This window comes from Canis lupus, chromosome 24 (assembly GCF_003254725.2).
Source record: "Canis lupus dingo isolate Sandy chromosome 24, ASM325472v2, whole genome shotgun sequence".
In the NCBI taxonomy this organism is placed as follows: domain Eukaryota; kingdom Metazoa; phylum Chordata; class Mammalia; order Carnivora; family Canidae; genus Canis; species Canis lupus.
In genome coordinates, this window is record NC_064266.1 from 37,130,131 (window position 1) to 37,156,973 (window position 26,843).

At 48.1% G+C, this 26,843-nt stretch overlaps 1 protein-coding gene and 1 long non-coding RNA gene across 9 annotated transcripts in view; one reads left to right on the top strand and one right to left on the bottom strand.

Moving 5' to 3' along the window:
• The window catches only part of RIPOR3 (RIPOR family member 3), a 76,233-nt gene extending 65,448 nt beyond the window's left edge, over positions 1–10,785 (bottom strand). For 6 of the 7 annotated variants that reach the window (XM_025470396.3, XM_025470397.3, XM_025470392.3 and 3 more), the window contains exon 1: positions 10,051–10,785. The gene's annotated coding sequence lies outside the window, so the exon portion shown is untranslated. The remainder of the gene's footprint in view (positions 1–10,050) is intronic. The other variant, XM_049100154.1, reaches the window with a different exon arrangement.
• Positions 1–26,843, top strand: part of LOC112674117 (uncharacterized) — a 41,579-nt gene that overhangs the window by 4,362 nt on the left and 10,374 nt on the right. Inside the window, exons 2-4 of one of the 2 annotated variants that reach the window (XR_007405381.1) lie at positions 7,724–7,963; positions 8,644–8,711; positions 9,337–9,497. This is a non-coding gene — a long non-coding RNA (uncharacterized LOC112674117). The remainder of the gene's footprint in view (positions 1–7,723; positions 7,964–8,643; positions 8,712–9,336; positions 9,498–26,843) is intronic. The other variant, XR_004808978.2, reaches the window with a different exon arrangement.

Sequence of the window (26,843 nt, forward strand, 5' to 3'; positions counted from 1 at the left end):
TAAACAATCACTGCGACCTCCAAGACCTTCCTGAGTTGTTGCCATCCCTAGGATCATTATCTCTCCTAAACAAAGGAGGACACAGAAGGGCAGGGGGTTACATGGATGGGCGTATTAAGAAATTAGGACCAAATCCAGCTGCCTTTCACATCTAAGATTCTCGGTCACCGCACATTTTGCTCCCAAAAGGGTGCTAGATACCATTGGTGCTAAATACGTGCAGAGACAGCCAAGGTTGTTGGAGTCCAGATCCCCAGGAGGTTTCTTGGAGGAAGAGCATGACAGAGGATGGGCCAAACCTGCATGGCACAGATCCCCTTTCTCCAGACCACCTAAGGGCATTTGCGAGGAACCTGGGAGCAGGATGGCCCCAGCCCCAATCTTTTGAAACTCACCGCTTGGCGCCTTACTCCCCTGAGGGACACGGGAGGAATCTGTCCTGCCTGGCTTGGGAGGGCCTGACCCCGCCTTCCCACAGGCCTGTCTGCATGCCAGGCCAGGACTGGCCCTTCACCCACACATCTCTCATTCTCCAGGCCCCAGGAAGGAAAGTCCAGAGCCAAGGTTATCGTGGGGGTCACATACCTTAGGAGAGGGCCGGGCACACAGAGCCACAGGCTATTCAGTACAGCATTATTTGCTGTCACAAAAGATTGGAACCAACCTCACGTCCATCAGCAGGGGACTAGGTTGAGGTACTTTGGCACAACCACATACGACTCAGGTGTCAAGGGGGGGAAGAGCGGGAGGGTTTTGAGTAATAAAAGCTGACATTTATGAAGGATTTGAGCCTCTCCCACGTGCATTAACTCATTTGATCCTACATCAGTCCCAGGAGGAGGGACCATTATCATCACTTTAAAATGAGGAAACAGAGGCACCCAGGGGTCAAGTCCCTGGTGCAAGGCTCATGGCTATACACGATGGAGCTGGGGCTTGATGCAGGCATAGCATGTCAGAACCACCCTGCAGCAAGGCCTCCCAGCTTCTCCCTCTGGCCGGGGTCCCTCTGCCAGGAACTCCCCAGAACCTGGGAAAGAAGAGAAGCTCACAGACAACCTCCAGCACTTCCCGGCCCTCACTGGCCTCGGGGGGAGCAGGTGTAATCAGAGGAGCTTGACTGAAACCTCCTGCGTCTGCAACAGATTCTGATAACTCAGACGCTGTGGTAGCCAACTTCTCTCTACAGTCAATTACGGCCAGCGGGGCCCACTGATTATTTTTATAGCCTTTCCTGGAGTCATGACAAGGAAAACTAAACGATCCACAGGACCCCTTTCATCACGAACAGCCGGGTTTCACGGTTGGGGGTGGAGGAAGGAAAGAAAGAAATTACTTTTTTCCCCTCTTTGGAGCTAATCAACAGAACTCAAGGCTGGGCGGCCAATGTGTTGGTGTTGAGAAAAGCTGTTCTCAAGCAGAACTAATTGGCAACAGAAATGGAATTTTTCCCCCAAAAAAGTATAAACACGCTTTATCCCTGGGAATTACCCTTTGGAATAGGTATTCCAGACATGCTGTGTGCAACTGCCCGCGCACAACCGTCCACCTCACACAGGCGAGGCCAGAGGCAGCCCGTGGAGGTACCACTCAGCCAGGTTGGCCTTTTTTGCAATAGTATGGTCACAGAGGTCAGTGACCTAAAGCAGCTGAGCCTGGGGTGGACATTTTGCTCTCTCGTTGCCCAGCACCACTTCCCTCCTAGAAACAGCCATTGGCTTTGGGATACCCTGTGCCTTCCCTGATCCACAGACACTGGTTTGGGGGAAATTCATCTCTCAGCCCCAGGGATGAGCCCTGGCAGGTATAAGCCAATAAGCATATTCCAGGAAAATTTGAGGAATAGGCATACAACCCAACAAGAAACAGTAAGGCATAAGAAATAATATCTAATGAAACTTCTAGAAAAGAGAGCTCTTGCAATTTTAGAGGTGCAGAGAGGCTGAAGTAACTTGCCCAGAGTCACACACAGCATGGTAGTAGGGGATCTAGGACATGAATCCAAGTCTGTAGGATTGAAGAAGTTGTGCCATTTCGCTTCCAGGCTCTGCAAAGAGTGGCATAACCTGTGGAGGAAGCCAGACAAACCGGATTCAAACCATCCACCATTTACTGCCTGTGGGATTTTAGGCAAATTACTTAACCCCTCAGGGCACCTGGGTGGCTCAGTCAGTTAAGCATCCAGCTCTTGGTTTTGGCTCAGGTCATGATCTCGTGGTGGTGGGATCCAGCCCCGTGTTCAGCTCAGTGCTCAGTGTGGAGTTTGCTTCAGATTTTCTCCTCCTGCCTCTGCGTCTCCCACCTCACATATGGTCTCTCTCGCTCTCTCAAATAAATACATAAGATTTAAAAAAAAAAAAAAAAGTTACTTAATCTCTCTGCTCCTCAGTTTCCATTATCTGTGAAGTGGGGCCTATGAGGGCACCTCCATTTGTGGGATCTGAGAGGTTGAATGGATTAACAGCAATACAGGTAGAGTGAGCAATAGTACCTGAGTGAGGATTTGTCCCTATCCTCCTCATTCCGTTTCCCACACATGATGAGAACCAGACTAAATAGGCGCCCCCAGGTGGCTCAATGGGTTGGGCATTTGCCTTCTGTTCAGGTCACGATCCCAGGGTCCTGGGATCGAGTCCCACATCGGGGACTCAGTGGTGGGTCTGCCCCTCCCCCTCACTCGTGTTCTTTCCCTTTCTCAAATAAAATCTTAAAAAAAAAAAAGTACCAGAATAAGTAAAGGCAGGTGGAGGGAAGGGCAAGGTCTCGAATCCCTTCTCCACATTTTCCTTCCTGTAGTGTTGCTTTCAGGCTCCGTTCCCTTCAGGAGCAGCTCTACCACAAAGATGGGGGACATCACAAACCTGTGGTCCATTCAAGGCTTTTGGCTATTTTTAGACCTGGAGATACACAGTTAATAGCCACCAAGCCTGTCCGTGGTGGTGGTGGTGAAGATCCAGGGGAAATTCCACTCATTCAAGTGGCAAAAAGTAAGCCATCAGACAAATGCTGCATGGTCGAGGGCGCGTGTGACTTGGCAGAGCCACAGTGGAAAATAGTTGGGTGCATCATTTCATATTCCCTGCAGCCCAGCAGTTCTGCATCTGGGTATACCCGTGAGACACGTGCCAACATGTGTGCCCTGGGACAGGTGCAAGGATGCTCAGAGCAGTACCGTCTTCTGATAGCAGGCACACGGTGGAAAACAACCCAGTTGCCGGTAGACAAGGGAAACCAGTCATGGTATGCCACGTGATAGCATACAGCGGTGGGAAGTGAAGAGGCAAGGAGCCAGGGGCAACCACGTGGATAAATTTTAGTGACAAATTTTGAAACTCTGGTTTATGAAAACAGTGACACAAGACAACAATATATCTTTTTATAAAGTTCAAAAAGAAAAGCAAAAGTCCGTAATCTATTGTTTGGGCATAAATATATAAGTGACACTATTTTGTTTAAAATAAGGGAAGTCAGGGATCCCTGGGTGGCGCAGCGGTTTGGCGCCTGCCTTTGGCCCAGGGCACGATCCTGGAGACCCGGGATCGAATCCCACATCAGGCTCCCGGTGCATGGAGCCTGCTTCTCCCTCTGCCTATGTCTCTGCCTCTCTCTCTCTCTCTGTGACTATCATAAATAAATAAAAATAAAAATAAATAAAAAAATAAAAAAATAAAATAAGGGAAGTCAGAATGATGACAGTTCTGTAAATGGATGGTGAAAATGGTTATATGACATTGAGAATGTACTTGATGTCACCAAATTGTATACTTGAAAAATGGGTAAAATGGTAAGTTTTATGTATCTTTTACCACGGTTTTTTAAAAAGCCATGTAAAGGCTCACATCGGTTAAGCATCCAGCTCTTGATTCTGTCTCAGGTCATGATCTCAGGGTCCGGGGATAGAGCCCGGTGTCAGGCTCTGTGCTGTGCATGGAGCTCACTTGATATTCTCTCTCCCTATCCCCTCCCCCCCTCAAAAAAAACCTAAGAATAAATAAAAAGCCATAAAAAGATTAACGCAAAATTCAAGATCTTAGCTACTATGGTGGGAAAGAACATGTAAGTAGGTATAGATTGTTGTCAAAGTTCTAGTTCCCAGACTGGGTGGTGGCTATATGGGGGGTTTTATTTTATAAATATAGTTAGACTGCTGGGTGGAAGGGTGAATAGGGCAGGGCAGTTCAGGAGCCTCTTTCACTGTGTCCTAAAGAGGTGATGATTCATTCATTTCCACCTAAGATTGATTTTTTGAGTATGGAGGAAGGCTTTCTTGACTAGGATTTGGGGACCAGGGATATAATGGAGGTTTCCGGGCAAGTGCATAAGGCCTTTGGCCATTCCGTCTGCTATTAATCAGGCATAGGACTGTCTGGTCCCTGGTGAAGGGGAAGGGGGCATCCAGTGGTGCATTTGGAGAGCACATGTATGCCCTCCTCCACATGCTCCCATCTGTAGGGTCTTCTTCCCTTACTCATTTGGAAGGCAGTGCTGGGCATTCTCCTCAGAGGAACGGGTGGAGCGGGGGTGGCAGGTTCAGTTCAAGGGACAACACAGTAGCAGCCACCTGGCTACAACAGAATCCTATAGCAGAGTCCCCAGGATGCCTGGGTAGCTCAGTGGTTGAGTGTCTGCTTTCGACCCAGGGCGTGATCCTGGAGTCCCAGGATCGAGTCCCACATCTGGCTCCCTGCATGGAGCCTGCTTCTCCCTCTGCCTGTGTCTCTGCCTCTCTCTCTCTGCATCTTTCATGAATAAATAAAATCTTAAAAAAAAAACAAAGTCCCCATAACCTCTCTGACTCCCAGTGTATCTGAAATCAGATGTGGGAGATGATGTTGTTTACAGGGCCCTCAAAGCCTGAGACAGATGAGACAGGTGAGTGCAGGAGCCATGTGAGGAGTCCAGAATCTGTGCCTGGGTTGTTTGACAGTGCATCTGATGATGTATGGCTACAGTGACTCTGATTGTTATGCAAATTAACAGCCACAGTGTGAGTTGACAGAGGCTATTAAAATGTGGTATTCAAAAGTGAAATGTAGTATGTGGCTCTCTAGCCACATTCCTGGAGACCCTAATTCCTGGTTTTCCCAGAAGGTCTTGTCACTCAACATAGCAAAGCAGGTATTTCCACAAGTTTATTGGGTGCCTACTATGGAATATAACACTGCACAAAAAAGGCCAAAAAAAAAAAAATCTGTACCCTCAGGAAACTCCTATGCCAGTAGGGGACATCTAAGAAAATAAAAATATATACTATGCTCGATGGTGGTAAGTGGTAAAGGAGGAGCTGTGTGGAGATCTGGAGAATGAGTGTCCCAGGCAGAGAGGAAAGCAAGTACAAAGGTCCTGAGGCAGGACTGTGCCTGGCACAATTGAGAACAGTCAGTGTGGCAAGGGGGAGAGCAGGGGAGATGAGGTCCAAGACCTACAAGGCCTTACAGGCATGGTCAGGACTTGGCCTCTGGATGAGGTGGGCCCAGGACTGAGGGCAGGAGAGTGTTCTGAACAGAGGTAGGACAGGATCTGATTTTATTTTAACAGGACCCTGCTGGCTACAGATAGAGAACAGACTGTCAGAGACAAAAGAGAAGCAGTGGAGAGACAACTATAATAGCCCAGAGAGAAATGGCCTATTGGACCAGGCTGAAGGCAGGGGAGGTGACAGGAAGCCGTCAGCTTCCAGATACAGGTTGAAGGGAAAGCCAATAGAATTTCTTTTTACTGAAAAGTGGAAGCAGCTGGGTTCTACCTGTATGTTTCGGGGTCAGAAAAGTTTGAGACCTGGTTAGAAAGTAGAGATATGGTTACCAAAATAGGTCCCTTCTTCCAGCCTCCTGGGATTTCTGATAGGCAGGCATTGAAAGGAATGTTTTAGGTCTCCATGCAGATGAACACCCAGGATATATTGTGAAGTGGAAACAGGAAGATGCAGAATAAAATGTATAGGATGTATAGAGTAATCCCAGTTTTGAAAATTAAAATTACGGGGATCCCTGGGTGGCTCACCGGTTTAGCACCTGCCTTTGGCCCAGGGCGCAATCCTGGAGTCCCGGGATCGAGTCCCACGTCGGGCTCCTTCCATGGAGCCCACTTCTCCCTCTGCCTGTGTCTCTGCCTCTTTCTCTCTCTATGTCTATCATGAATGAATAAATAAAATATTTAAAAAAAATTAAAATTACATAAAAGGAAGGTGTGAAAATGAGTGAATGAATAGTCTGGAAGAATAGACACCTGACTTAACGTGGCTGCCTAGAGTGGGAGCCACTGACACCAAAACTCAGGATTGCCCTTCCAAGTGCACAGAATAAAATAATTATAAAACCCATTTTAAATTATTTTGAAAATTGCTGTGAGCCTGGCTCCACTCTTGCCATCATAGCTGAGCTTCTCTTAGCCAGCGTCCCCACCTGGGCCTCCTCCTCGGCCTCGACTGTAAGAGACGGAACTCAGGAATGAGAAATACTTTCCTCTCCTGCTCGCTGGCTTGGGAGAACTGGAAAGGGCCCACCTGGCTCCCAGGGTTTCTAAAAATAGAAAGTTGTCTTAACTTTCCTATAGGTTTGGCTTAGCTGTTCCTTCTACTTGTTCCAAGATGCCGTTTCTATTAGAGAATCATGCTTTGCACATGAAAATGAAGTACGGCGGGAGCAAGCCTGTAAGCAGATGGAATTAACAGGGAGCTGCCCCTGATGGATCGCCAGCAATGCCCCTACACGCAGAGCCAGTGAATGCAGTGAGGAGCCCAGGGCCGCCGCCGCCTGCGCTGGGTCCCAGATGTGGCCTGTGCAGACGACACCGCCTACCCAACCCAGTCTCTGCTTCCCTTCCAATGCTCAGAACAGGAGTAAGGAGTTGGGCTGTTGGTACATTTTAGGCAAGAGGAGGAAGCTGAGGTATTTGTGTCCAGGCTGTGCCTGGAGTTTGACTCCCTTTGGGTAAGGGCTGAGGATGGTCCATGCCAGGATTTCTGAGACCCTGGGCACAAGCATAGGTGCTGTGGGGCCAGTAGTATGCTGGTAAAGGCTAGCAATTGGTGCTCCAGGGAAGATAACATTCTGTGTGTGCATGTGTGCATGCATGTGCACACGGTGTGTACATAAACAAATCTATGCACGTACACATGTGTACATACACATAGACACACACCTAGGTTTTTTTTTTTTTTTAGATTTTATTTTATTCATGAGAGACACATTGAGAGAGAAAGAGGCAGAGACGCAGGCAGAGGGAGAAGCAGGCTTCATGCAGGGAAGGGAGCCTGACGTGAGACTCGATCCCAGGTCTCCAGGATCATGCCTTGGGCTGAAGGCAGCGCTAAACCGCTGAGCCACCGGGGCTGCCCCCACACTTAGGTTTATTATGGATGGTACTGAAATAAAGAATGTGCATCACATGGTTTACAAATAAAAATAAAATTTGCAGTACCCCCTTTTCTAAGTTTCATATATTCAACTGAGTCACACAGAAGGGGTTTGTTGATTTTTGCCCCCAACCTTTGTGTCTGTAGTCAGCCTACACTACACTTCCAAGTGATGAGTGAGGGTAGTTCAAGGCTGGTTGGTATTTTCTTTGGTTTAAGGAGTCAGACAAAAGTGATACAATGAAGTGTATCCATGAAGTGAGCAAGTGCCTTCATTTTGGTGCTATTGACAATGTAACAGCCACAGAGGCGAGATGGCACTCTCTCTGCATCATTAACTTTTCCTGTCTCCTTCCTTCAATCTAGATGATCAGCACAACATTAAACTGAGCCCTGAGTTGGACCGTTACCAGTTCCCACGGTGTAACGACTCCCATTGTGGCCGATTTCTCAGGCCACCAACCTGAAGCCACTATATGCGGACTTGGGAAGAGATGTGTAACAGCTCACTGCCAGAGCTTCCACCAGACAGACAATGCGGACGAAAGTAACCTCAGGAGCCCACAGAGCAGCAAATGTCCTTTCAGACATGGAAAGTGATGAGCAGTGAGTACTTGTTACCTTTATAACACCATTTATTTCATTGCAGGTCTGTGAAATTTAATTTTTAATAGTTTCTCTGTGTAGCAACAGTTCACCAAATTTCCGAAAATCTGACCATTGGCTTTCAAGAGCTGGTACAAGCTGGCTCCAGCACACCACTGTGTAGGGACCACGTGGCCAAGAGGGTCACAAGGTGGGGAGGAAGTTAGTCCCTCCCTCTACCCAGAACCCAGAGCAGCTCGGGCACTGAAAGGGCGGGGGCTTTGAGAGTTGCAAGGGAGGACAAGCAGAGCAAGAGCCCAGTTTGGGGGCACATGTGGGACACCCCTTTGCTGCTCCCTAGAGAGAACTGGGGGACCCTGGAGCAGTGCTGAGCTGATGCAGAGAAGGTAAGGGCTTACAGCCAGCACGCATCTGGGTTCAGTCACTCCCCATGAAGGCAATCCATTCAGCTCCTCAGAAGCTCGCAGTGTCCGTAACAAGGCACTGCAGGTCATCAGTCCCTTCTTCAAGCCTACCTTCCTGCCACCTCCTCCAGCACCCTCCCTGGGGGCAGGCTTGTGGGAGACCTTCATCTTCTGTCAGCTTGTTGAGAACTTAAGTGCCCTCCAACCAGACTCACAGAATTTTAGAGTTGCAAAGAGATTTGAGAGATTTCCTAAAATAATCCCTTTGTTTTATAGATGAGGAAACAGAGGCCTAAAGAGGGGAGGTGTCTTGTTCAAGGTTACAAGAAAAATCAAGAATAGAAGTGAGTGGGATGACCAGTCATCCTGGTGTGCCTGGGACTGGGGGTATTGCCCGGGACCCCCACTCAAGGTCTCTACTTGAGCCCAAGGCAGAGGGCCTGAGTCAATCCCCAAAAGGAAGGGAGGTCTGAGTCAGAACAGAGCTGCTGCAGGGTAGAATTTTCCAAGAGGAGAAAAAAGAGGAGGCTGCATCTGGGTGCTGGGATCTCCAACTCTGCCCAGATGCCTGGCCCCAAGAGATTTCCCACCTGCCTTGCCCTGCTCTCATTTTCTCAGGCTCTTGGATGTAATGGGCATCCTCCTCCTTAGTGCTAGGGAGACACTCACTGACTTGATCTGCATCATATCTCTCTGGCTGCTGCTGCCACAGCTGTGGGGATGTATATGTAAATAGCCTCTGATAATATTAATACGTGATCCCTCCCAAGGGAGGCGTGTGGAAAGCTCTGTATGTGTTTCACAATTCTGTTTCGTCCAGAGGAGCAGTGGGGGCCCAAAATGATTTGAAACAGATTTTTGGAAAAGAAAATAAAATTGGAACAAAACCTAGTGGAGGCATGTGCCACTCGTCCCACGCCCAGCTTTCTCCACCCCTGCCTGATGTTAACCCTCTTCTCCCACCTCCAGGAGCCTCCTATAGCAGCGTGGCCCGCACAACACACAGCATCGGGCACTCTTCTTTCCAGTCGGGAGCCCCTGCCCACGATGCGTGCCCCCACCGGTCCAGAGGTGAAGGCTGCTCACCCCGGGGCTGCCTCTGTCCTGACCTCTCTACCTGCCTCCTACAGGTAATCCTCCCTTTGACACTCTCTCCTCCTGGACCCCTCATTCATGGGGAGATCACAGAATCATAGAACAGAATACAGACTACTGGAAGTGGAGAATTCAGTGCAAGTCAAGTCAGAAAGACCAAGATCTGATGCTGACCTCTGCTACTGGTCAGCTGTGTGACCTTGGGCAAGTTACTTGACTTCTCTGAGCCTCTGTTCAGTGTACCAGGAGGGTAATAATACTTGCCCCATGGGAGGCTTGTGGGTATCCATGAGCTATCAGAGCTTCATAAATGCCTAGCACAGTGCCTGGCATATGGCAGGTACTCAAGAAACACAGTCATAGTAAAAGCTCCTTAAAGATTAACTATTCCAACCACTCAATTTCAGAGATGGACAGATGGAGGCCCAGGAAGGGGAGAGAACTTGCCCAAAGCCACACAGCAAGCCCATCCTGCCTCCTCTCAGGCTCCCTTCTCTGGTGGAGTTCCAGAGTAGAGTGTGAGCAAGTGCTGTCCTCCTCACCCCTCACCTCCCTCTAGCGTCTGGTCCACACGCCAGCCTCACTCACCATCTAGTAGGTATGGGCATTCAGGCTGGGTCACACGTCCTCCTGCAGGCAGCCTGGCTTTCTCTGGCGCCGAGGTGAGCGTCGACTCCCATCCACTGCAAGAGTTGAGCTCAGACTCCGGGAAGCCCTTCCCGACTAGCCACTCTCTCCGGAGGTTGCTTCCAAGGAGCCCACTGTCCCCCAGTCTTCCTTGCGGAGCCGAGGGACGGGCGGGGACAGCGCACTGCGGGGCTCTGATAGCGCAACCCGGCTGTTATCTGGCCTGTGTCAGGGCGCAGGCAGCTGTGGAGCCGGGGTTCCAGGAAGCCTGCTTGGGGCCCCCCGCCGGCCGGCCCGTTGCTCTCCCCGGATGCTGCCTGCTGCTCTGGCCGCGGCCGATTGCCCGTCAGTGTCACTGAGCTCTGCCAGGGAGAGTTCCATGCTGGCCCCCAGCAGGCGGGGCCCCCACCGCTTCACGTCCCACCCCCCACTCCCATCTTGGCAATGGGACGGGAAAAGGCAGCTAATTTCAAGTCCGCACAGCGCTTGTGGTTGTGTCCTGAACTCTCTACGATTAATCACGGAGCATCTGATTTCTGCTTCGCCTCAGAGGGGGGTGTGGGGACGCCTGGAAGTTTCTGTTTACTCCATTCTGCGCCGGGCTGTGTGCTAATCACAAACAGACAGGGACACAGCCTCGCCCTCTCTCCTCTGCCTCCGCCTCTTCTTACCTTGCCACTTTCATGTCCTCTCCTCACTCCTCCTCCTTCTCCTCCTTTCTTCCCTCTCCCCAATGTGTCCCCCTCTGTCTGCCCGGATCTGATGCTCCACACACCCCATCCTGTGGTCCTGGTTTCCTTCAGCCCCATCGTCCCCTCTGCACCTCCCACTTCTCTTGGGATGTGAATTAGCTTGGCATCTTCCCTTTACGTCTTTAGAGTTAGCGTTCAGCTTTTTTTACTGCCTTTTTTCCTTGATTTCCAACCTAATTTTTTCAGGCTCTTCCCCCAACCCCCGCTGCCCCTGCTACATTTGTATGTATGACTCCTACAGACTTGATGTGTCTCAGTCAGGGGGTGGGGCCTAGGCATGACACATGAAGGGCTCCCTTCGTCACCTTGGCACAGCAGCTTTCAGATTCTGCTCAGGGATGGACCCACGAACAAAGCCCTCATTGACCACCACCGCAGAGAGGCCTGGCTCCATGGAACCAACCAGCCTGTAACACCTAAAGATGAATTTCTCTCTCCCTCTCCTTGGCTCCCTTCCACCCTACAGCCACTGGAGACAAGAAACCAGAAATAAGCAGCCCCAAAGAATAGTAACTGACACTCCTCCCCACAAACACACAGAGTATGTGTATGTGTATGTGTATACTCTGAAGGGTAATTTGGCAAAACCTTTGAAAACCAGAAATGAGTATATATGCCCGCCACCCAGAACATAACTTATGCCTGTGCCCAAGGAGGCTTGCACATACAGGTCTGCTTAAAAAAAAAAAAAAAAAGTTTATCATAGGAAACAATTGAAAATAATGTAAACATCCATCAAAAAACAATCACACAGAATGCGGAAGAGTCATGCTGTGGCTCAGTGGACAGCAGCTTAACAAGAATGAGCTAAGTTGGTAGGTAACAAGAGAAGTCAGTCTCCAAAAAAAAAAGAAGAAGTCAGTCTCCCAAGACATATTACTGAGTGAAAAGGGGGTCAGGATGATACATTTGGCATAATCCTGACTGTGTAAACCCCCCACCCCCTGCTTCGTACACACAAAAAGAATGAGATACTATGGACACATGTATCAAGCCTGAAAAGTCTTAAAGGATTTAAACCAAACTGGGCCATTACCTCTGGGAAGAAGGGCAAAACAGTTTAAGGATGGTGCTCTTCCCTGTAACAGTTTCATTTTGAAAAATGAAAATGGATTCATCTATTGCCTGTGTCCTAAGCAGCTTCCTCCTCTGCACCCAGGTGTGGAGAAACTTTCATCCAAGCATGCACCTGCTTAGACTAATTCAAAGAATTCTACAATATGTCCACTGAGAAATCAACAGTCATGCTGAAGGGAAAACCCAGAAATTCTACAGACACTCAAGTGTGATCACCTCCACTCAGATGTGGGACCCCTGAGCCAGCAGGGACTTGTCACAGAATGAAATCCCTCAAGAGCAGGAGAGTGGTCCTGGTGACTCTGTCGGGAGCTTAGGTCTCCTGGAAATGAGGACAGTAGATACATATCAGAAAGGAAAGTTTTATAAAGTGCTGACTTGATTTCAGGAAACCGTGTCACCTACTCTAACTTAAAACATGAAAACCATTTTGAAATGCTTGCCAGGGTTGAGTATGAACAAGTTCAGGCCTCACAGAGAGAAAGGGCTTACTGAACAGTTTAGATTGTCTGCTCCCCCATCACTGATGACACAAGAGACACAATGGGCACTCAACCTTGTGTTCCATGCAAGGTGCCCCTCCTGTGCTATTGATGGGATTCTTCACATGTTGCATGCCTGTTGGCTTCCGGAACTGAGCTAGGGGAGCGAGAAGACAAGTGACATCCTCCAGCGTGGAAGGAAGCTCCAGGTTTGGAGCCACGCTGTCTCAGATGTGGGGTGTCCAGTTGTCAGAACATGTGGCAGAGAGAGACCGTGCCCAGAGTTTACACAGGGTCAGTGCCCAAGGCGACTTTAGGAGCTGCACAGACTGGGCCCAACACAATGCTGAACCTCCCGGTGGAAAGCCCTCATATTCCCGATGCACTGCTCTTTCAATCCCATTTGGCCTGTGAGGAAGTCTCAGCTTTATACCCATCTGATTTGACCACCTTTACAGCATTTACTAATCTGTTTAACAAAGAGAAAGCAGGCCTCAGGCTTCAATCATTCAGCAACCAACAGTGTCTAGTTATGACGGTGTCTGGCAAGTGATGATGGTTTTTCCATTGATACTTTCCTGTTCTTAATATTTTAAAGTTTAAAAGTAAGTCCACCAGATAAGGGGAGAATGAATAAAATCCTAATAGGACATGGAGTAGAGTTAACAATAACATATTCATAGTGGTTCATTGATCATGGCAGATGTACCATAGTAACATAGGATGTCAACGATGGCTGGAAGTCAGGGGCAGGGTACAGAAGAGTTCCCTGTACTTTCTTTGAAGGTTTTTTGTAAATCTAAAATGAGGGGATCCCTGGGTGGCGCAGCGGTTTGGCGCCTGCCTTTGGCCCAGGGCGCGATCCCGGAGACCAGGGATCGAATCCCACATCGGGTTCCCGGTGCATGGAGCCTGCTTCTCCCTCTGCCTGTGTCTCTGCCTCTCTCTCTCTCTCTCTGTGTGACTATCATAAATAAATAAAAATTAAGAAAAAAAAAAAATTTAAAAAAAAAAAAAAAAAAAAAAAAAAAAAAAAATAAAATGAGACTAAATTTTAAAGTTTATTTAAATATTTGTAATGAACTCAGATAAAAATAGGCCCATGCTGTTTTTTAACATGTAGATCCGGAGAGAAATGGAGAAAGCCAATTGTGGCAAAAATGTTGACAATTGGTGGATCTAGGGGAGGGACATATGGGTGTTCTTGATGCTCTTCACTCAACTTCTTTGCAGGTTTGAGAGTTCTTACAGTTAAGTCGGGGGGAAAAGTAAATCAGTTTACAGAAAAATCTTAAGTATAGGAGAGCCCTTGGGGATGAATATGGCCAGAGTTGTCACAGTGGTGCCTGAGTTACTGGCATTTGGGGGACACTAGGCAAAGAGGTGGTCTGGCAGGGAGATCTCACTACCCATCGCCCCAGAACCCACTTCCACGAGCCCCAGCTTCCACGAGCACACACCTTCCAAATGGTACAGCATATCCAGTACTTTCAAACTCTTTTACCATCTCCACCCAGGCTCCCCTCACAGCATCCTCATGGTGTAAGCAAGGCAGGTGCTGTCACCCCACAGGCCAGGCTGGGCATTTCGGGGATGGAGATGAATAAGGAGGAAATGTTCTAGCAGGAGACAGATGGGTAAACAGAGACCCACAGTGCCAAATGCTCATTTCAGGCCAGATAGTAAGTGCTGGGTGGGGCAGCACCTTTGAGAATGAAGGGAATGTCCCAAGGAAGGGTGTCACCAGGGAAGGATGAGTAAACAGAAAGGTTATGTGATCTTTCCAGAGAACCTTCCTTCTCAGGCCCTCAGGGTAAAGCCAAAATGGCAGCTTTTATGCCCTGCAGAACCTTGGTCTCTGCCCGTTTTCCTGCTTTGCTCCCTCGCCTGAACAAACAACCCTAGTGCTCTTACTGTGCACAGCCTGTCCTTCCGGTTCCCCTAGCCCCTCAGCTGGGAATTCTCTACCTTGGGGCTTCTCTCAGCACCTTGCTTGGCTCTCACTTGGTTAATACCTTAACCCTTAACCTGCTGGCAGCCTACCAAGAAGCACATTCTCCCAGAGCTCTCTGAGCCCCTACTCTGGGCACGGTGCCCCTCTTGGCGCCATCCTCAATGCCTTATCATGTAGAGCTGTGTAAGCTCACAGACCCTGGAGTCCGGTCCTAGCCTATCTGTCCCAGCTGTATCCTTTCCAGGCCTCCATTTTTTTTTGTCTGTAAAATGGGAATACCTATAGTGCCTCAGTGGTATGGTCTGAGGATTGGATGAAATATACCTTCCTGCTTAACATGCAGTCTGGGGACCAGTAGACTGGAGCTTGTTAGTGGAGTCACAGATCCGACCCCAGGCCTCCCAGACCAGGTCCTGTATTTTACCAGGATCCCAAAGTGATGCGCATGGATGCTGCTAAACTTGACAAGCACAAGACATTATGTGGAAAGTGTGCAGACCTTGCCTGGCTCCTCTTAAATAGCCGTTATCATCATCATCATCATCTTTGTGTCATCCCTTGAGATTGCCTGTTTCCTCATTCTTCTCCACCTGGTCCATCCTGACCAGGACAGCCCTGTGTGCCACTGCATGCTTAGTAACCCAGAGCAGAGTAAGTGCTCCGTAATTAAGGGCTAAATTCCCTCATTTGTCCAGTTCTCATGGAGAAGCCAGACTGGGACCCAGATGGCCTCACTTCTGGCTTTTTGGACTCATTGCTACCATGAATGCCCAGCATCCTACAAGATGGTGGGGACAAAGTCTGGGGTGGTGAAAGGGCCTGTGAACTTAACAGAAAGAACAAACCCCCAAACTCAGCCTACTTGGTAAAATCCATCGTTCTCGAGCTAGTGACATCAATATTCCCCTCCTCTGTCGATTCTGTCCACCCTCAGTCCTGCTGAGAATGTCACATTGCTGGGTTCTTCCTGGAGATAAATACCCAGATCCTTCATCCCCAGACCTCTCCTCCACACTCATCTTGACCCAGCCTCACTCCAGGCACCTCTGCTCCTGTGACAAGCTACCAGTTCATCAGATAGAAGAAGGCTCTGTTTTGCTGGGGAAACCTTTAGAACGACAGGTCCCTGCTCTGGCGTCTGCCAGGGCTATAAACCTTGGTTCAGCAGAGGAATGAATCTGCCCCGAAGACTGGAGCTTTATCAGCTAAGGGGATTAGCAAAGGCCGAGTCCCGACCTGAGAGAAAATCCCAGACACCCTCCACACTCCCCTTGGGACCCTCCAGAGTCAAATATTTTCAGAACCAACTCCAGTTAAGTAAATAGTTCTCTGCACGTGAGTGCCCACAGGGTTTCTCCGAGGACCTGACATTCTCCACTTGGTGACTGTCATTTCCTTACAAACATAACATTGAAAGCGATCTTTGCATTCCCAGAATGACTTCCCCAGCTGAGGAATTCTGCGAGTCCCCTTGAGTTCAGGGCTATTGCTTTATTTCGTGCTTTTATGACAACACCGCCTAAGTGTATCCTGTACAGTTTGATAAGAGCCCTTTGCCCCCCTCCCCGAGCATGCGTGTCTTTCTTTGCCACAAACTTCTAGTAAACTCTTCAAATATGCACTGCCTAAATTGAACCCTGATGCTCGGAACACTAATGGGGAACCCTCTTCAAAGCAGTTCTCTACAACCCAACAGTTTACATGTTGCTGGAAACAATGGACTTAAGTGCACAATTTATTTGGGTTGGCTGGTTTCATGCTGGTTGGAATCTGCTTTGGGGGAAAAACAAACCCTGCATGTGTTTAGATTTATAATTTATACCGAAAGCACAAATACCTCGTAATAGGGCTAAAATGAGACACAGTTATGAGCAGGAGGCATGCACATGTTGGCTTTGCTGTTTCATGGACATACTACGGGAGATTACAGACTGCTTTTTAATTAAGCCACCATCTCCCTCTGCCTACCCCCTGCCCCAAAAGAAAGACCATCTATGGCGGAAGCTGTAGACTGCCTGGCCTGTGTGCAAGTGCCCTGATCTGGCACTTTCCCAGCTGTTCCACGCGTTGCTCCAGTGGCTTGCAGTGCCCACCTCACTCCATCCCTCCAATAGCCTCATCCGTGGTGTCACAATCCCCATGTTACGGAGGAGGAAACTGAGGCATTGAAAGGTGAAGTCACTTTCCACAGGTCCCATAGCAAGTAATTGAGCCAGGATTCACACTCAAATAGTCTTGCACCAGAATCAGTGCTCTCAACCCTTAGGTACTTCTGTAGTAAAATCTGCAGACCCAGTAGCCAGAATGCTCCATTAACTTAATTTTTTATTGCAGTTGAGTTGGAAAAGAAACAAGGCAAATAGCGAGACAATAGTAATATCAGGACTTAAAGCAAAAATGAGGTCCCGCTCTCCAAATTAAATGACACAAAATCTAGAAAATAACACATTCAACCTCTACCTTCTGCACCTCCATCTTCAGGGCCAGAGAAGGAGATGCAAGTCCCAGGGGGAGACCCTGAGAACCTCCATCAATAATAAGGAGCCAGCACTACCCTTCCAATTCCAGAAGCAGGAGCCAGAAGAGTATGCTTCAGGGAGGTTGCTGTGGCAGGTCATGACAGTAAGGGCCCCTACTGAGTGTCCTCCCTGGGTTCATTGCCCTTTGCAGTGTGCTAATCCGGCTCCTTCTGAAAGCGTATGTCTCCACCCACTTGAATCTGGTGGCACTATGACTTGCTTTGACAGAGTGAGGTGGAAGCAGTGCTTTGGAACCAAGCCTTCAACCTGCACTTTCTGCCTTTAATTTCACTTGCTGGGAGTTTCAAGACCACAAATAGTGAAGAGGCCTGGGGTAGCCACCCAGAAGACCAGACATACCTGGGGAAGGGAACCAAGGCACCTCTGCTGACAGCCAGACCCCTGCTGGGTGTATGGGTGAGGCCCCCTTAGACCCTCCAGCCCTAGATAAGTTGTCAGATGACTGTAGCCCCACGAGTGAGCCCAGGAAGGCCAACAGGACTACTGCCCAGACTGCTACCCCACAGAACGGTGAGAAATGACCCACTCATCGTTGCTTTAAGCTACTAAGTTTTGGGATAGTTTGCTACACAGCAGCTAGAGTGGAAATCATTGTTAACACAGTTAAAATGAAGGTTCTCTGCTGAAACCACAGCTGTATTGCCGTATGACTGCTTCTCCAGCACAGCAGTTTCTGGAGGATTTGTGGAACCATGTGTCATAATGTGTCCTTAGCCCTTTTATGAGGACACTGGTAGCCCAATGGTAATTTTGCTTCTGTTCACTTATTAAATATATGACCATTATTTTCCATATGAAAAAGGAACTGTCGTTAGCACTAGGGACACAGATAAATTTGGCATAGTATGCTAAGAACTCCCAGGACAAGAGAGGAAGTGACAAGAATGCTTCTAGGCAGGAATTCATTCAGGAAATGTCCGAGTACCAGACACCACTTTCAGGGCCAGAAATACAAAGATGGGAAGGTCACAAATGCAGACCTCATGGGGTCTTTGGTGGGGGACCTGGACTTCAATAAAAAGAAGACAGGGCACCTGAGTGGCTCACTCAGTTAGGCATCTGTCTCTTGGTTTCAGCTCAGGTCCTGATCTCATGGGTCGTGAGGTCGAGCTCTCCATTGGGCTCTGTGCTCAGTGGGAGTCTGCTTGGATATCCTCTCATTCTACCCCTTCCCCTGCTGCGCTCACTCGCTCTTTCTCTCTCTCTCTTTGTCTCTCAAATAAATAAATCTTTAAAAATAAAAATAAAAAAGAAGACGTGAACATGTGACCACAAATGGTGTCCAGTGCTGTGAAGAAGCAGCACAGGGTGCCCAGAAAGAGAATTCACCTGGTGAGAGGAGGTCTGGAACGTTCGCTGGGTCAGTTAGGTCAACCTGGAGCCCAGCTTTGTTTTACATACAAACACAGAATGTTTTCTACCTCGTTTTTATATATACTGAACTCCCCTGGAATGCTATGACCATATAAATTGAGAGAAGACTGAACTTTGCTTGGGAATTCTCCTTGGTTGCTCTTCTGGAGGAACAGCTCTGGCAACAAACTCCGTGTGCTTGAAGCACGTGGGTGGTCCGCCTGCACTTGAAGCTGTATCTTTTTACCTGTAAGCTCAAGCACCTGGAGACTTTACTATGCCTTCCAGCATTATAATACAGATGATTTTGTTATAAATTACTTTTTACTCTCCTTTATTACACAGTTTGATGATTACATTTACATTGTTTTCTTATATAAGTAGGTAGGTTACGTTACTGAGGAATTTCATTTCAGGGTTGATGAAGAGGTGTTGGCTCTGATAAGGTTAGAACCAGAGGCTTTGGGGCACCTGGGCTGCAGTAGTTGGTTAAGTATCTGACTCTTGGTTTCGGCTCAGGTCATGATCTCGGGGTCTTGGGATCAAGCCTACATTAGGCTTCACCCTCAGCATGGAGTCTGCTTGAGATTCTCTCTCTTCCTCTGCCCTCCCACTTGTGTTGTCTCTCTCTAAAATAAATTTTAAAAGTTTTTTTAAAAAGAAGAAAAACTGCAGGCATCTTCAAAACCCTCCTTCTGCTGGGGGACAGGGAGTCGGGCCAGTGTAAGAGCTAACAGAGGGTATGGGGTTAGAGCCCAGAGAGCTAGGGACAGTGTGGTACAAGATGAGGCCAGAGGAGGACATGGGGACACTGGATCCTCATACAGTACTGGGGGGGATGTGAAATGGTACAGTTGCCATAGACAACAGTCTGGCGGTTTCGCAAAGGCTAAACATAGGATACCATCAGAATCAGCAATTCTACTCCTAGGCATATCGCCAAGAAAAAAGGAAAATATATGTTCACACAAAAACTTGAACACAAACAGCATTATTTATAATGGCCAAAAAAGGAGAAGTGACCAGGGTGTCTGTCAACTGGTGACTGGATAAACAAAATGTGGTCTGTTCTTACAATGGAATATTATTCAGCCATGAAAAGGAATGAAGTACACTGACACATGCTACAATGTGGATGAATCTAGAAAACATGATGCTAAGTGAAAGAATCTAGACACAAAAGGTCACATAAGATTCCATTTATATGAAATGTCCAGAATAGGCAAATCCATAGAGACAGCAGATTTGTGGCTACTTGGGACTGGCAAAGATGGACGGAGCAGGGTCGGAGAGCGACTATACATATGGGGTTTCTTTCATGGGTAATGAAAATATTCTGGAATTAAATAGTGCTGATTGTTGCATAAGTCTTTATATATTAAAAGCCAGTAGGGAGGAGCACCTGGGTGGCTCAGCGCTGTGGTACCCTGGTGGCACCTGGGTGGCTCAGTCGGTTAAGTATCTGCTTTCAGCTCAGGTCATGATCCCAGGGTCCAGGGATTGAGCCTGCATTGGGTTTCCTGCTCCGCGGGGAGACTATTTCTCCCTCTCCCTCTGCCTGCACGTGTGTTCTCTCAAATAAATAAATCTTTAAAAAAATTCTCTCCCTCTGCCCCTCCCCCCAAATATATATATTAAAAACCACTAAACTGTATACTTTTTTATTTTTTAAAGATTTTATTTATTTATTCATGAAAGACAGAGAGAGACAGAGACAGAGGCAGAGGGAGAAGCAGGCTCCATGCAGGGAGCCTGATGTGGGATTTGATCCCCGGACTCCAGGATCACGCCCTGGGCCAAAGGCAGGCGCTAAACTGCTGAACTACCCAGGCATCCCTAAATTATATACTTTTTAAAAAGATTTTATTTTTAAGTAATTTCTGAACTCCGCATGGGGCTTGAAGTCACAACCCGGAGATCAAGAGTCACTCTACTGACTGGGCCAACCAGAAGCCCCCTAAATTGTATACTTCAAAAGGGTGAATTTTAGGGCATTTGAGTTTTGTTTCAAGCAAAACAAAAAGATGAAGCTGAAGAGCTAGATGGGGCCACACCATGCAGGACGCCATGGCCCACGCTGAGTTTTTATCTTCAGCCTCAGACTAATGGGAGCCGTGGAAGGTGTTGGGCACCAACGTGGCAGCACAGGTTTGCATTTGAGAAGGATCTCCTTGAATCATGGCCTGGAGACGGATACAACAGATGGTTTCAAAGGGCAAGGAAGAGCCAGTGTGTGGACCAACACCCAGCTTCAGGCTGGAGCAGGAGGGCAGCCACTCTGAATGCAGTTTGTGGGGATGACTGTCACAGGAAGAGGCGTGCTGGGAGAAACAGCCTCTGATGATAGCATCTGGGAGGATGTTTTAGAAGAGGAGGCATCTGAGCAGAACTTTGTGGGGTTGGTTTAGGGCATCCAAAGATTCAAGGGACACTCCAGGAATAAGGAAGCAAATGAGGAAAGGTTTACTGTGGTTTTATTTGGCCAAGTAGGAAGGGAAACAAAAACTGTGGTAATATATTCGGGTCCTCTAGGAAAACAGATCCAATCAGATATATAAAAACGCATATACGAGGAGATTTAATACAGGAACTGAAGCATGAGGTTATGGAAGTCCCACAATCTGCTCTCTGTAAGCTGGAGAACCAGGAAAGCCAGTGGTGTGATTCAGTCTGAGTCTGAGACCTGAGAACCAGGGGAGTCGATGGAGGACAGGAGAAGATGGGTGTCCCAGCTCAAGCAGAGAACAGATTTGCCCTTCCTTTGCCTTACTGTTCTGTTCAGGCCCTCAACAGATTGGATGATGCCCACCTGCACTGGTGAAGGCAGCCTTCTTTACTCACTGTGATTCAAATCCTCATCTCTTCCAGAAACCTCCAGACACACTCAGAAATAATGTTTTACCAGCTCTCTGGGCGTCCCTCATCCCATCAAGCTGACGTAAAAATCTATTATCACAGGTCTGCTCCATATCAACCTGACAGCTATATGCATCTTGTTAAACTATTCTTGATTTCCTAACAGAGACAATGACTTAAGTTCCGATTATGTCTAACATGATACCACTATCGAAGGCACAGCACAGGAACACTGGCCAACAGAGTGTATCCTCCCACACCCCCCAACTTCCTGGGGGAGGCATCGGCCCCTCCTCACAGAAGACAGATTTTTTTTAGATTTTTTTTATTTTATTTATTCATGAGAGAGAGAGAGAGAGAGAGAGGCAGAGACACAGGCAGAGGGATAAGCAGGCTCCATGCAGGGACCTCGATGCAGGACTCGATCCCAAGTCCCGGAATCACGCCCTGAGCTGAAGCCAGACGCTCAACCTCTGAGCCACCCAGGCGTCCCACAGAAGACAGATTTAAACGGCGCCATATCCCTGGGGTCCTGCAGCTATGAAAGGGCTGGCAGATTTTTCATCTCAGATCTGTTTGGGGAAAAAAGTTGCCCAAGGTGGGTTCAAGCCAACTTGTAGCATGTGGACTTTATTTTATAGTCAATAAAGTCATTCTTTCTCATCTTGAGTCCCAAAACTCAGTCGTCCTTGAATATCTGTTTTGTATTACACATTCCAGTCCCTCAATTCTCTCGATAACATGTTTCCTTCAGGGAGAAATTGTGCTTGTCATTTGGAAAATGTGATCCACTCTTGCACTGGAGATGCTCAAGGACTCCAGACATCTACCTAGATGGGGGGAGGTAAAGTGTTTAAGTGTCAGAGAAACCATAACCCAGGGATATAACACCAGTGGGCCTTTGACAGCTGCCCAGTAATAAATGAGAGACGTGGATTCTTTCTGCCACTCAAACTCCCCGGCTTTGCTCTAAGCAGTAAGTACCAAAAACAAATACATATTTGTTGAAGTTTTGTTTTGTTCTGTTTGGATTCCAGTTGTTGAGATATAATCATTTCTTGTAAGTAATGCATTTTTTTAAAAAAAGGTACTTGAATCTTTACCTTATGGTTTAACAGCCACGGAAAAAGTCTTGAAATATTTTCAAAGGGAAAGAGGTAGGGCAGGAGGGAGGAGACAGAGATAAAAGATACAGTTATCGAAACTTAGGAGCCAGCACAAACTAACCTAGTCGGAGGCAAATGGGACTTCTGAAGGGGAGGAAAGTGAACTGGGAAGAACGCCCAGCACGTGCCACCAGCTTGCTTTCCTTCTGGCGTTTATGCACTCTGGGACCTAGAGGGAGCCTGTTTGTGGGGCAGGAGTGACCCTGGGCCTTCTGGGTGCTGCAGTGGACAAGGGGGTGACAGCCTTAAGAACAGCAGAATTGACTTCCAAAGTAGGTCTGCACATTTCCAGAAAGTTCAGTGTTTCCTTACTTGCCTCAGGGCAAAAACAGCCACTGGTGCTTTAGAAAAGCAGGTGTGGAGCACCTGGCTGGCTCAGTCAGTAGAGCGTGCAACGCTTGATCTTAGGATTGTGAGTTCGGGCCCCACTTTGGGTATAGAGATTACTTAAAATATTTAGTTGGTTAAGCATCTGCCTTTGGCTCTGGTCATGATCCCAGGGTCCTGGGATGGAGCCCCACAGGGCAGGCTCCCTTCTCAGCGGGGAGTCTGCGCCTCCCTCTCCCTCTGCAGCTCCCCCCCGCCGCTCATGTGCCCCTGCTAGCTTGCTGTCTCTCGCTCTCTCGCTCACTCTTGCTCTCAAGTAAGTAAAATCTTTAAAAAAATAAAATAAATTAAGATCATCATAAGAAAGGTAGGTTTAAGGGCTTCACCCCAAACCCAGTGAAATAGAATGTCCAAGAAACATGGCACGTTGAGTGATTATGGGCAAGTTACTTAACTCACAGGCATCCATTTCTTCATCTTGAAATGGTGATAAGAGAGCCCAGCCTCAGGGTTGTGTGAGGATTTAATCAGGGCATTCAGGTGAGGAGCTCCACAGCATGCCGGGACCTGAACCACACTGGATAGCCATTACCTGCTTACCTCCTGTATTCTGTTCCAGGTAAGGCACAAAGCTATAAAACCACCCTCTCTAGCCTCAGTCTCAAGAGGCGGCCACTGGTAGTAACCTCTGCAGAGCCCATCTGCATCTTGATCCAACCTTCAGTGATGTACTGCACCTGTTTTATGTTGTGGGGACATCGCCTGTGCTATTGTATCGGCTCACCCTTCACCAGAGGGAGTAGAGTTCTACTGCCTTTGGGTTCAGTCTAAGATGGTCACTGCCTTTTAGATCTGTAGCTGGCCCTTCAGTGACACATGCTTGGGTCCACTCACACATGGATTTTTTTCAATAAATACAGCACAATACTACAAATACTCTTCCTTATGGCTTTCTTAATACCACGTTCTTAAGCTTACTTCATTGTAAGAATACAATATGTAGCACATACAACATGCAAAAATATGTGTTAATCTACTGTTTATGTTATTGGTAAGGCTTCCACTCAACAGTAGGTTATTAGTAGTTCAGTTTTTCAGAGTCAGAACCATACATGGATTTTCAACTGTCCAGGGCCACTGCCCTCCAAGTCCCTCATTGTTCAAGGGTCAACTGTACATAGACTTTGGTTGATCACCCTCATTTACACACAGGCACTGACTCTGGGCCAGAACTGTTCTAGGTTCTGGAAATCAAGTGGGGAAAACAAAATTCATGCCTACATGGAGCTCATGTCATCACACGGGATGGAAATAATAAAGAGAGCCAATAGATATGTCCAGAATCCCATCCTTTCTGACTGGAAGCAGAGCTGGAAACAGTAAGGGAGTGCCAGAGGGAACCTCAAAGGCCCCGAATGAGGGGAAGGATCGTGGTAGATAAGGTTAGGAAAAAGGGGACAGAGACTACCGGAAGCTATTGAGAGGATTTTGCATTGACTCTGAGTGAGATAAGAAGCTTTCAGAGGGCTTCAACCAGAGGAGGGACCTGATCTCACTTAGGTTTTACTGGAAGCCTTCTAGCTTGGAGTCAGGAATAAACTGTAGAGGGGCAAGTAGGAGAGAAACCAGGGAGGGGGCCTCTGCAAGAGATGGCGGTGACTTAGAAGATATGGAAGTGGTGAGAAGCAGTTGGATTCTGGATATATTTTGGAGGCCAAGCCAATAGGATGGGATGTGGGTGTGAGAGAAGCAGAGGAGTCCAGGATGATTCCAGCAGGAGTCACCTGGAAGCTACAACCGCCTGAATGGAAAAAGCTTGATGAGAAGGTGGGTGGAGAGATCAGGGATTTGATTTGGACTGCATTAAGTTTGAGATGCCTAGTAGATAGAAATAATGAAGGGGCTGAGTAGGCAAGTTAATATATGTATAGGTTCAGAGGAGAGATTGGGGCAGGAGATAGCAGTGTGAAGACCATCAGCATGTAGGTAGTAGTTAAAGCCATGATAATGGGGCACCTGGGTGGCTCAGTCAGGTAAGTGTCTGCCTTTGACTTAGGTCATGCTTCCTGCTCAGCGGGGAGTCTGCTTCCCCTGTTCCCTCTGCCCTCCCTGCAACTGGTTTTCTCTTTCTCACTCTCTTAAATAAATAGATGAAATCTTTAAATAAAAGTAAATAATAAAGCCATGACAATGAAGACTGTAACCTGGAGAAGGAGTCATAGAAGAGGTCTGGGACCCAGGCCTGGAAGTCTCAGCCTTTAGAAATGGGGGCCAGTCACAACCTTACTTGGCAGATGCGGAATCTGAACTTTCTCCTATGGGACCCTGAGTGCCCCATCTCACCTCTCACGACCTCCCCAGCCACGGCATGAGGTGAGGGAAGGATCCGGTGAGGTGAGGATGGGAGAGGGCCACAAACCACAAAGGGCAGAAAATCTTGGTGTTCATTTAGTTCTTCCTAGAGAGTCACGTCCAGAAATCCACATTCATCCTAGGTCGGACTGTATCACTGGCACTCATTTATTCCACAGACATTTCCCAGGAACCTTCTATGTGCCAGGCACTGGTTACCGACAGTAAAAGTTGACACAACCCCCAGCCTCAGGAGCCTCTCTTCTAGCAAAGGGACCACTGTCCTAACTGTGACCTTTTTGCAGTCTTACTTCTCTTGGATTCCTGGCATTTAGTGCTTTTAAAAGTTTATTTTCTCAATTTTTGTGTCTGTTCCTAAGACATGAGAAGAGAGCATTCCAGATTTTTGTGAGTACTGCTCCACTGACAGAGTACAGGTATGTTGTAGAGAATCAATTGCTATGTTTGTAATGTTGGTTTTTCAGTGACACAGGACCCTCATTAACAGTCACATGACGACAGCAGTGTTCTGCTGTGGTGGAAATGAAGCAAGATAGGTGTGAGAATGCAGACTGCCTCATACCGTACAGCCACACGGTGCTGGTGCTCAAGCGTCACTGAAACGCAGTGTGCTCCTTGCTTCTGTGCTCATAGCTCAAGTGGAAGCTCTCACACCGACTGGTCTTTTAAGGGAAACTCAAACATAATTACTCATCTTTTTAAAATAGAAATTGAGACAGAAGCCATTGGCATTTCTGACATTTCATGAGACCCTCTTAACACGCTCCTAAGCAGGATGAGGGCCACTCATCTGTTCGGGAAACAGTTAAGACACATAAGGTGTCAGATCTCTGTCACCACTTCCCAGCTGTGTGACTATAAGCAAGTCGTTATACTCGGCAGGCTCTGAGTTTCTCCATCCATAAAACAGGAGACGCTGACTGTTCCTATCTATCTCCTGCAAAGTGTATGACATCAGACCTCTGAAGGCCGTGGCTTCCCACAGTCACCTCTCTCCCTAAAGCGCCATTACTGTGGAAGGGAAGGCAGAGGGTTGGGCCAGGCGGCGGGAGAGCCCTGGTGTTGTGTGAAGGAAGGGGAGGGGTGCCACCCAGGCAGGAGCAGATCAGGTTACTCCAGCCTTAGCACTCAGCTTGGACCCTCCCAGACCTGCGTGGATGTGATGCTTCCCACTGGCAGGCTGGCAGGAAGGTCTGCCCTGGTGGTGCTGCTGCATGGCCAAAGAGAAGGCCCGGGGCACTACTAGCTCCTCCTCCTGAATGGGGCAACTGGGTAGCTATGGGCAGTGAGGGGGTTCAGGGTTCACAGTGGAGTTGTTATGGTCCTGGATGGCCAGAGAGCTAGTGAAGCCATGCATGAACGGAAATGGAGTGTGCTGAAGACAGAGAAGTGAAGACAGATGATAATATTTAGAAGACGAAGAATTCAGAGAGAAATGAGAGCAAAGGGAGTGTCTGAGGAATTTTGGGATGTGGCCACTTCTTGTCCTTAAATCACCTCTTCAGAGTAGCTCACTAGCGATAAGTGTAAAGGACTCTGACCTCAATTAAATCTCAACGTTGGGAACAAATTAGCACCATCAGAGCATCTTGCAAATGCTCCTCTGTGTGAAGAACCGCACTTTCAGCTCAGACTGCCCTCTGTTGGATGTCTCAGCCCCACATCCCAGTCCTTAAACTCCACAAGAGAAGGAAAACAAACACCCAGAGAGCCTTCCAACCCTTCCCATACAATTATCATTTTACTGGGCTGCCTTCAGCCCAGGGCCTGATCCTGGAGACCCGGGATGGAGTCCCACGTCAGGCTCCCTGCATGGAGCCTGCTTCTCCCTCTGCCTGTGTCTCTGTCTCTCTCTCTCTGTCTCTCTCAGAATA